This window comes from Sarcophilus harrisii, chromosome 2 (genome assembly GCF_902635505.1).
Source record: "Sarcophilus harrisii chromosome 2, mSarHar1.11, whole genome shotgun sequence".
In the NCBI taxonomy this organism is placed as follows: domain Eukaryota; kingdom Metazoa; phylum Chordata; class Mammalia; order Dasyuromorphia; family Dasyuridae; genus Sarcophilus; species Sarcophilus harrisii.
The window spans coordinates 328,976,399-328,985,463 of NC_045427.1; positions in this window are offsets into that span (position 1 = coordinate 328,976,399).

Here is a 9,065-nt window from a genome sequence, read left to right on the forward strand (position 1 = left end):
AGCCATACATTGCCACTAGAAAACTATAGCTTTGACTATCTGAACTTTTGTAGCAAGATGATGTCTCTGCATTTTAGTATGTTGTCTAGATTTGCCATAGCTTTCCTTCCAAGGAGCAAGTGTTTTTTGTTTTGTTGTTGTTGTTGTTGTTGTTCTATTTTGTTTTGTTTTGTTTTAATTTCAAGGCTACAATGACTGTCTGCAGTGATCTTTGAAAATAAAATCTGATATTGCTTCCATTTCTTTTGTGTCTGTTAGCCAATAATAGGACCAGTTGCCAAGATCTTAGTTGTTTTTGTTTTTGTTTTTGTTTTTATTTTACTATTAAACTTCAAATCAGTTTTTATATTCTTTTTCATCCTTATCAAGAGGCTTCTTAATTCTTTACTTTTTTGCTATGAGTGGTATCATCTCCATATCTGAGATTGTTGATATTCTTCCTAGAAATTTTTACTCCAGCTTTTGATTCATGCAGCCTGTCATTTCAGATCATGTATTCTGCATATGAGATGAATAAATAAGGTGATAATATTCACTTTGTCCTACTCCTATCCCACTCTTGAAGCAGTTATTCCATGTGTGATCTGAACTGTTGCTTTTGACCCATCCACAGGTTTTTCAGGTGTCAAATAAGACAATCAGCTACTTCCATATCTTTAAGGGCTTCCCACATCTTGCTCCCCCACAGTCAAAGCTTTGGTGTTATCACTGAAGCAGAAGTAGTTGGCTTTCTGAAATTCCCTTACTTTTTCTATAATCCAGTAGATTTTGGTAATTTGTTCTCTAGTTCCTTTGCCTCTTTGAAAACTCGCCTGCTCTTCTGATAATTCTCTTAAATTTTTTTTATTTATTTTTAATACACATTGTTTTATGAATTATGCTGGGAAAGAAAAATCAGAGCAAAAGGGGAAAACCATGGGAGAAATAAAAAAAGAGGAAAAACAAAAAAACAAAAAATGTGTTGACTTACATTAGTCTCCTTAGTTCTTTTTCTGGATGCAGATGACATTTTCTGTCCAAAGTCTCTTGGGATTGTTTTGGATCACTGAACTGCTGAGAAGAACCAAGTTTTTCATGGGTGCTCATCACACATTCTAGCTATTATTGTGTACAATGTATTCCTGATTCTGCTTGTTTCACTCAGCATCAGCTCATTTAAATCTTTTCAGGTCTTTGTATAATCAGCTTGTTCATCATTTTTTATAGAATAACAATATTCCGTTACCTTCACGTACTACAACTTGTTCAGCCATTTCCCAATTGATGGGCATCCATTTCTTTTCCAATTCTTTGCTCCCACAAGAAGAGCAGTTACAAGCATTTTTGTACATGTGGGTCCTTTTCCCTCCTTTATGATTTCCTTGGGATACAGACCCAGTAGTATGCACAGTTTGATAGCCCTTTGGATATAGTTCCAGATTGCTCTCCAGAATGGCTGGATCATTTCACAACTCCAATTAGATCAATTCCAACAATGCATTAGTGACCCAGTTTTCCCATATCCTCTCCAACATTTATCATTATCCTTTCCTGTCATCTTAGCCAAACGGAAAGATGTGAGAGATTACCTCTCTGGTTAATTCTTAGTTCATACATTATTGAAAGGTAGCTTGCAGAATCTCAAACATAATCTTGTTGGCTTGTGAAATGAGAACAAATTGTCAGGCTATTTGAATGTTCTTTGACGTTGCCTTTCTTTAGGATTGGGACATAAACTTGTTCTTTTCCAATTCAGTGGCCAGTATTTAATTTTCCAAATTTACTGGCATATTAAGTATAACACTTTAACAGCATCATCTTGTAGAATTTTAAATAGCATGGCTAGTGTGTGGAATAGAGAGATAAAGTGAAGAACTTACAGGAATGTATGAATTCTTTTTCTGTATTTTATTTTCATTATTTCTGTGTTTCCCCTATGACCTGTATAATATGTGCAGGCTCATATTTACTTGAGCTTTGGCCACCTATAAACATATTTACTTAACCTGAGCTGATGACATTCATCAGTATTTGACATTTATCGATATTTTATCTATTAGCTTGACCACTATCTGCTTGATTAAGTCTGAAGGCCTGATTTTCTGTTTCCTAGAAATCAGGAAATTTTCGGGAAACAGAAACCTTCCATTCCAATCTCTCCAAATAGCAACAACCAATTAGATGCCTCCCCCTCCCCTTCTCAATGTTCTCTTACTTGTGATGTAATCTCTTGTATAAAAGTTATGTATCTTTACTACTTCCTTAGCCCTCCTACTGTAGGCTTTCTCTTTCTTATCTCGTGATGGGACAACTCATCCTCCAGAGGTTTTAATAAACAACTTTTCTGCTTTCTACTGAATGATCTCTGAATAGTCATTTTGGGTAAGGGTCTTTTACATCCCTCATACTAGGATTCCATAACCTCAACTGACCTTATTGTTTGCTATGCTTCTTAAGGACCATTTCACTTCATTCTCCAGATTGCATGTTATTGATGAAATTAAGATCTTTTTTATATAGTTCTTTTGTGCATTCTTACCACCTCTTCCACTTCTTTTAAGTCCTTATAGTAATGTTCAGGCTAGCTTTTTGGAGGACCTCCAGAATGGCCTTGGTCTCAGTGTAGGAGTGCAGGAGGCAGGAAAGCCACCAGGAGGATGGTCAAAGATAGAATGTCTCATTTCCAGTCCTTTCAGACTTTAAATAGCTCAGTATATGATTATATAGTACACTATAGTACACTAAGTATGTGGGAACTAGAAAACCATTATCTCATCAATCACACTGAGTATATGCTAACTATAAGCACCCTACTATGTTAAATACCTCTTGCTGTAAGTATCCCTTGCTTCAAGTAGAACACAGGTGGTCACATCCTCCTTGACTTCTCAAGAAAAGGTGAGAACACCAAAGGGAGATGATCACATCCTCCCTGAATTCTCAAGAGGGAGGTGGGCACCAAAGGAAGGTGGGGAGCCAAACCAGATATTGTCAGCAGGTTTCCTCTGGGCTGAAGGATCTTATATCTTACCCAGAGTTTCCACATTATCTGCGGCCCATTACACCTTATTATTTTTGTCTACCATGTCCATTTTTATATAAAGTGTTTCCTTGACATTTCTATAGTCTCTTGATGTTTCTCAGAGATCTCATGTCTTTCTGATTCTATTATTTTTTTCTATCTCTTTGCATTGATGATGATGATGATGATTGCATTGCTCATTTAATAAAACCTTCAGGACCCACATGTGCAAAAATGTCTACAGCACCCCTTTTTGTAGTGGCAAGAAACTGGAAACTGAGTGGATGCCCATCAATTAGAGAATGGCTGAATGAATTGGTGAATGCTACGGAATATTATTGTTCCATAAGAAACATTCAGCAGGATGATTTCAGAGAGGCCTGGAAAGACTAACAAGAACTGATGCTAAGTGAAATGAGCAGATCCAGGAGATCATTGTATACACACCAACAGTGAGATTATACGATGATCAATTCTGTTGGATCTTTTCAACAATGAGATGATTCAGACCAGTTCCAATGATCTTGTGATGATTAGAATCATCTATACCCAGAGAGAGGAGTGTGGGAACAGTATGGATCACAAGATAGCATTTTCACTTCTTTTATTGATGTTTGCTTAAATTTTTCTTTCTTTCTCATCTTTCTTCTTTTTTGATCAGATTTTTCTTGTGCAGCAAGATAATTGTATACCTATATTTATGTATACGTATATTTAATTTACATATATTTTTATCATGTTTAACATATATTGGATTACTTGCCCTCTAAGGGAGGGAAGGGGGAAGGAGGTTGGAAATTGAAACACAAAGTTTTGCAAGGGTCAATATTGAAAAATTATCCTCGCATATGTTTTGAAAATAACAAGTTTCAATTTAAAAAATGTAATTTTTTTTGGTAAAAATAAATAATTAAAAAAAAAAAAGAAAAGAAAACCTTCTATCTCTTTTTGCTGTTCTCTGGAATTCTATATTCAATTGGGTATATCTTTTCCTTTTTCCTTTACATTTCACTTTCCTTCTTCCCTCTGCTATTTGAAAGTTTTATCAGACAACTTTATTTTTTTCCTTGATCTTCTTTTTTCTTTGGAATAGTTTCTGTTGCTGTCTCCTGCACAAGGTTGTTCTTTGTTCTTCATGCCCTCTATCTACCATATATAATCCCATAAATCTATTCATCACTTCCACTTCATATTCTTAAGGGTGATATTTAGGTCATACCTATACAGTCTGATGGTTATACCTACTTTTTAAAATTTAAATCTGAATTTTTTAATAAAAAGCTCATAGTCTGAGCTATAGTTAGCTCCAGATCTTGTTTTTATTGACTGCATAAAGCTTCTTCACCTTTGACTACAAAGAATATCATCAATCTGATTTCAATATTGACCATCTGGTGATGTCCAGTATATGCCCTTTTGAATTGTTGAAAAAATATTTGCTATGATAAATGAGTTATCTTAACAAAATTCTATTAGTCTCTGACCTGCTTCATTTTGTACACCAAACCCAAACTTGCCTGTTATTACAATTATTTTTTTTAATTTCCTACTTTATCATTCTAATCCCCTATAATGAATATGACATCTTTTTTTCTCAATAATATTTTCTTTTTCCAAATACATGTAAAGATCGTTTTCAACATTAATTTTTGTAAAACTTTGTATTCCAAATTTTTCGATCTTCTTCACTTACCTCCCCCCTCCCCAAGACAGAAAGCAATCTGATATAGGTTAAGTAAGTGTAATCCATTAAACATATTTCTATATTATATATTTTCGGTGTTATTTTTTAAAGATGTTAGATTCAAATAGACATCATTCTGTCATTTTTGAGATTATAGCCCAGGACTGCTTTTCTCACCCTTTTATTGACAATGAAAGTTACTCCTTTTCTTATCCACAATAATATATATATAATGGTCACCTGAATTAAATTCACTCATTCTCATCGTTGAAGTTGACTGACACTTAAAATGTTTTATCGTTTCGTCTTCTGTCTGATGACATCCAACTTATCTTGGTTTGTAAATCTTATGTTCTATATTCTCTGTTCTTATGCAATATTGATCTTTACAATATTGGACTTTTCTTTTGTCATCAGATACATCCACAGCTGACTTTCCAATTGGTTTTGGCCTATTTGCCTTATTTGTTATAGAGCTACTTTTAGTTGTCTTCTACTCTTCACCAGAAACATATTGGACACCTTCTGACCTACCTTATCTTCTAGTGTTATATCTTTTATCATTCTAATTTTGTCTATGGGGTTTGCTTGGCAAAGACACTGGAGTGGTTTGACATTTTCTTCTTCAGTGGATCACCTTTTATAAGAACTCTCTATTATGACTTATCTTGGGGTAACCCTACATGGCATAGCTCATTGTTTCACTGAGTTATATAAGTCCCTCAGTCACAAAAAGGCAGTGATACAGAAGGGGCTATAATTCAATGCTCCCATCAATAATATATATGGATGTGGTTTTACTTTTTAGATTTTTGTAACTCAAGTGTTATCTTTCTCTGCTCTGGGAAATATAAACAAACTGCTATTGCTTACTATAGAATAAAAATAGACATACGCATTTATAACTAACTACAAGTCAGTTAGCCTTATTAGCATCTTTATTTATTAGAAATTTATTTAGCCTTCTCATGTAGAATCTAAATTGGCACTGATATATAAAATCCCAAAAGAGAAAGTCAGAAGTACTTCTCTAAAGCTATCGATTCCTCAATTGAGAGAATAACCCAAGGCCATTCTCTTTCTTTTAAAGCATTCTTTTTGTCTCTCTACCTCTCACTGTCCTTTCTTCCCCATAGAACAATTTAGAAATAAAATCAAAACTCTCAACAAATATACATATTTCCCAAAACAAATTTCCAAAAATGAATGTTTCAGTCTTCATTTTAAGTCCTTCATTTCTGTGGTAGGAAGTAGGTGATGTGTTTCATCTTCAGTCCGCTGGTCTTCTGGTTTATCTTTACATTGATCAGAGTTCTAAAGCTTTCCAAATTTGTTTTTCTATTATAATGTTGTTGCCATTGAATCATAATTCTCCTAGTTCTACTCACTTCACTTTAGATAAACAGCTTTCAAGTTTCCTCTGAAACTATACATTTTACCATTTTTATGACACAATAATAGTCATATTCCACAATTTGTTTAGCTCTTCCTCAATAAATGGTTTAGTTTCTAGTTTAGGGTTATGTAAGGAATGGGCTATCTCCCTGGAGGGCCTCAGGGTCAGCCAGAGTCAGGATAAATTAAAGTCCTTGGTCTTTAGGGGGGAGAAGTGAAAGAGGCAAGCAAGCAGAATCCTGGATTTGAAAGTCCAAAGTCACCAACTTCTCTCCTCCTCCTTCTCCTGCCACCAAGTGCCTCTCTGGCATCTCTTCCTCTGCCCTCCAATCCTTGCCTATGATTATCTTAACATCAAACATTGACCAAGCACCAACAATGAGAAAAGAGCCATTTATCCAAACATATGCTAACAGAGTCATTCTCTCACATCGAATAGGTAATTAGCCTGAAGTGCTCAGTTGTCTGATTCAAGCATATCTTTTTGGGGAGTTTTTGGAGCTTGTGGTAGAGCTGCAAATGTCCAATAATTCTGGGAAACATTTTAGAACTATAATTCCAAAGTTACTAAACTGTGCCTTCTCTTGGATCTAGTTATCTCATTATTAGGGTTATATTCCAAAGAGAACAAAACAAGAGGGAAAGCCTTACATGTAAAAAAATATTTATAGCATCACTTTTCATAGTAGCCCTGTAGAGGAGGAGGGCTAGATAGGATGGCTTAGATATGTAAGGAACTTGCATATGTAAGACTAAGAAGCATTCCTCAAAAGATAAATAGTAAAAGGACATAAATAGGCAATTTTCTTTTTTTTTTCCTGAGGCAATTGGGGTTAAGTGACTTGCCCTCCTCCTAAACTCAAACTGTTCATTCTTACTTATATTCTTGAGAAATGTTGATAAGGATACTGCTAAAGAATTGGATTTCTTCCCCAGCCAAATTAACAAAATCACAGAAAGAAAGTAGAAAACAGAGACAACAGGTATTAAGATCTCAAATGAAGTGTAAAAATGAGTTTAGATTTTGTTAGGCCATGTCTATTACCCTCCCAGCTCTGCTTTTGACTCTTATAACTTCACAACCATCCCTCAACTACTTTTACCCTGGAATTTCCCCTCAGAATCTAGTACCTTCTCTCCCTAGAACTATTGTGTCTTCTCCAACTCCCTTCTCTTATTGGTGGACTTTTCTCCAAACATCCGTTTTTGCGATAGACTTATACCATGTTTTAGTCTCCCTCTGGCTCTGCTTCTGACTCTCAGGAGTTCCCCATCAATCCTATCTGATTCCTTTTCAGTTCCCTTTTTTGTGGTTGGTGTATGGTCTCATCAGAACATAAGCTTCTTGGAGGCAAGTAGAATCTTTCTCCTTGCTTGTATTATATCCCTAGCACTTACCATAGTATCTAGCAATACCAGCATAGTTACAGTAAATGTTAAATAAATGTGTGTTATCTTGTTATCTCGGTGCCATTTCACCTCTCTCCTATCTAGAAAGCAAGGCACTTCCCAGCCCTTCACCATTTTCATCTTCTAAGTCCTTCCTGAGGACTTGTCTATTGACCATAGAATATTGGTAATAATTTGAAGGAACCTTATTCCAGAATACAGTCTTACTCCCTTTCATGGAGTCTTATGAGCTATAGTTCTAGAAATGGGGACCTACAAAACACCTTAAAATTAGAGAGGTAATTTCCAGGGAATCCAATATGGAGCTATAAGTTGGGGAGAAAGTAAGTGGTATGGTACCTTTTTGCTTTTACCCCTTTGCATCCAAAAGGCTCCACAGTTTGTGGCATGAATAATACTGAATCTTCCATATTTCCCTTATTACTAATCTTTGGGTAAATAGGAAAACATTCCAATCATATACTCTTGTCTCTCTCAATCAATTACTATAGTCAAAGATTCCAAAGTATAGATCTAGAAGTGAAGGAAGCAATTAATATCTTGTTTTACATAAATAACCATGCTGGGAAGATTTTTTTTAATAGTATTTATTTTTTTCCCCCAATTACATATCAAGACAATTCATTTTTATAAGATTTTGAGTTCCAAATTTGTTTTCCTCCCTCTCCTCTTCCAAAAAAGATAAGTATCTTTTGGAATTTGATATAGATTATATATTTTATCATATAAAACATAGTTCCATACTAGTCACAATTATGAAAGAAGAAACGAATCAAAAGGGAAAAAACATACAATAAAGAATAAAGTGAAAAAAATATGCTTTGATCTGTATTCAGATTCTTCAGTGCTTTAGCTTAATGTGGCTAGCATTTTCCCTTGTACTTGTCTTGGATCATTGTATTACTGAAATGAGCTGAGTCATTCATAGTTGATCATCATGAAATGTTGCTGATAAATCTGCCTGTTCATAGCTTCTTATTGCACAATAGTGACATGTACCAGGGTTGTTTCCCAACTGGTAGGCTCCCCTCAGTTTCTAATATTTTACCATCATGAAAAGGGCTGCTATAAATATTCTTTGCACATATCAGTCCTTTTTGCCTTTTTTTTGTGATCTTCTTGGGAGATCTTATGACATGGAAAGCAGGAGCAGTTTGACTGTAGGAAGGAAGATCAGTGGCAGAGAAGTAGATACCAACTAGTAGTGGTACTGCTTGATCAAAGAGGATGCACAGTTTGATTACTCTTTGGGCATAGTTCCAAATTACTCTCCAGAATGCTTGGATCAGTTCATAACTCTACTAAGAGTGCATTAGTGTTCCAATTTTCCAACATTTATCATTTTCATATAAGCCAATTTAATGAAGTATGGTGTGGTACCTCAGAATTGCTTTAATTTGCATTTCTCTAATCAAAAGTAATTTAGGGCACTTCACATGAGTAGCTTTGATTTCTTCATCCAAAAACTGCCTGTTCATAGTCTGATTATTTATCAATTGGGGAATGGCTTGTATTCTTATAAATTTGACTCATTTTTGTTTGAGAAATGAAGACTTTACCTTTACAGTAAATATA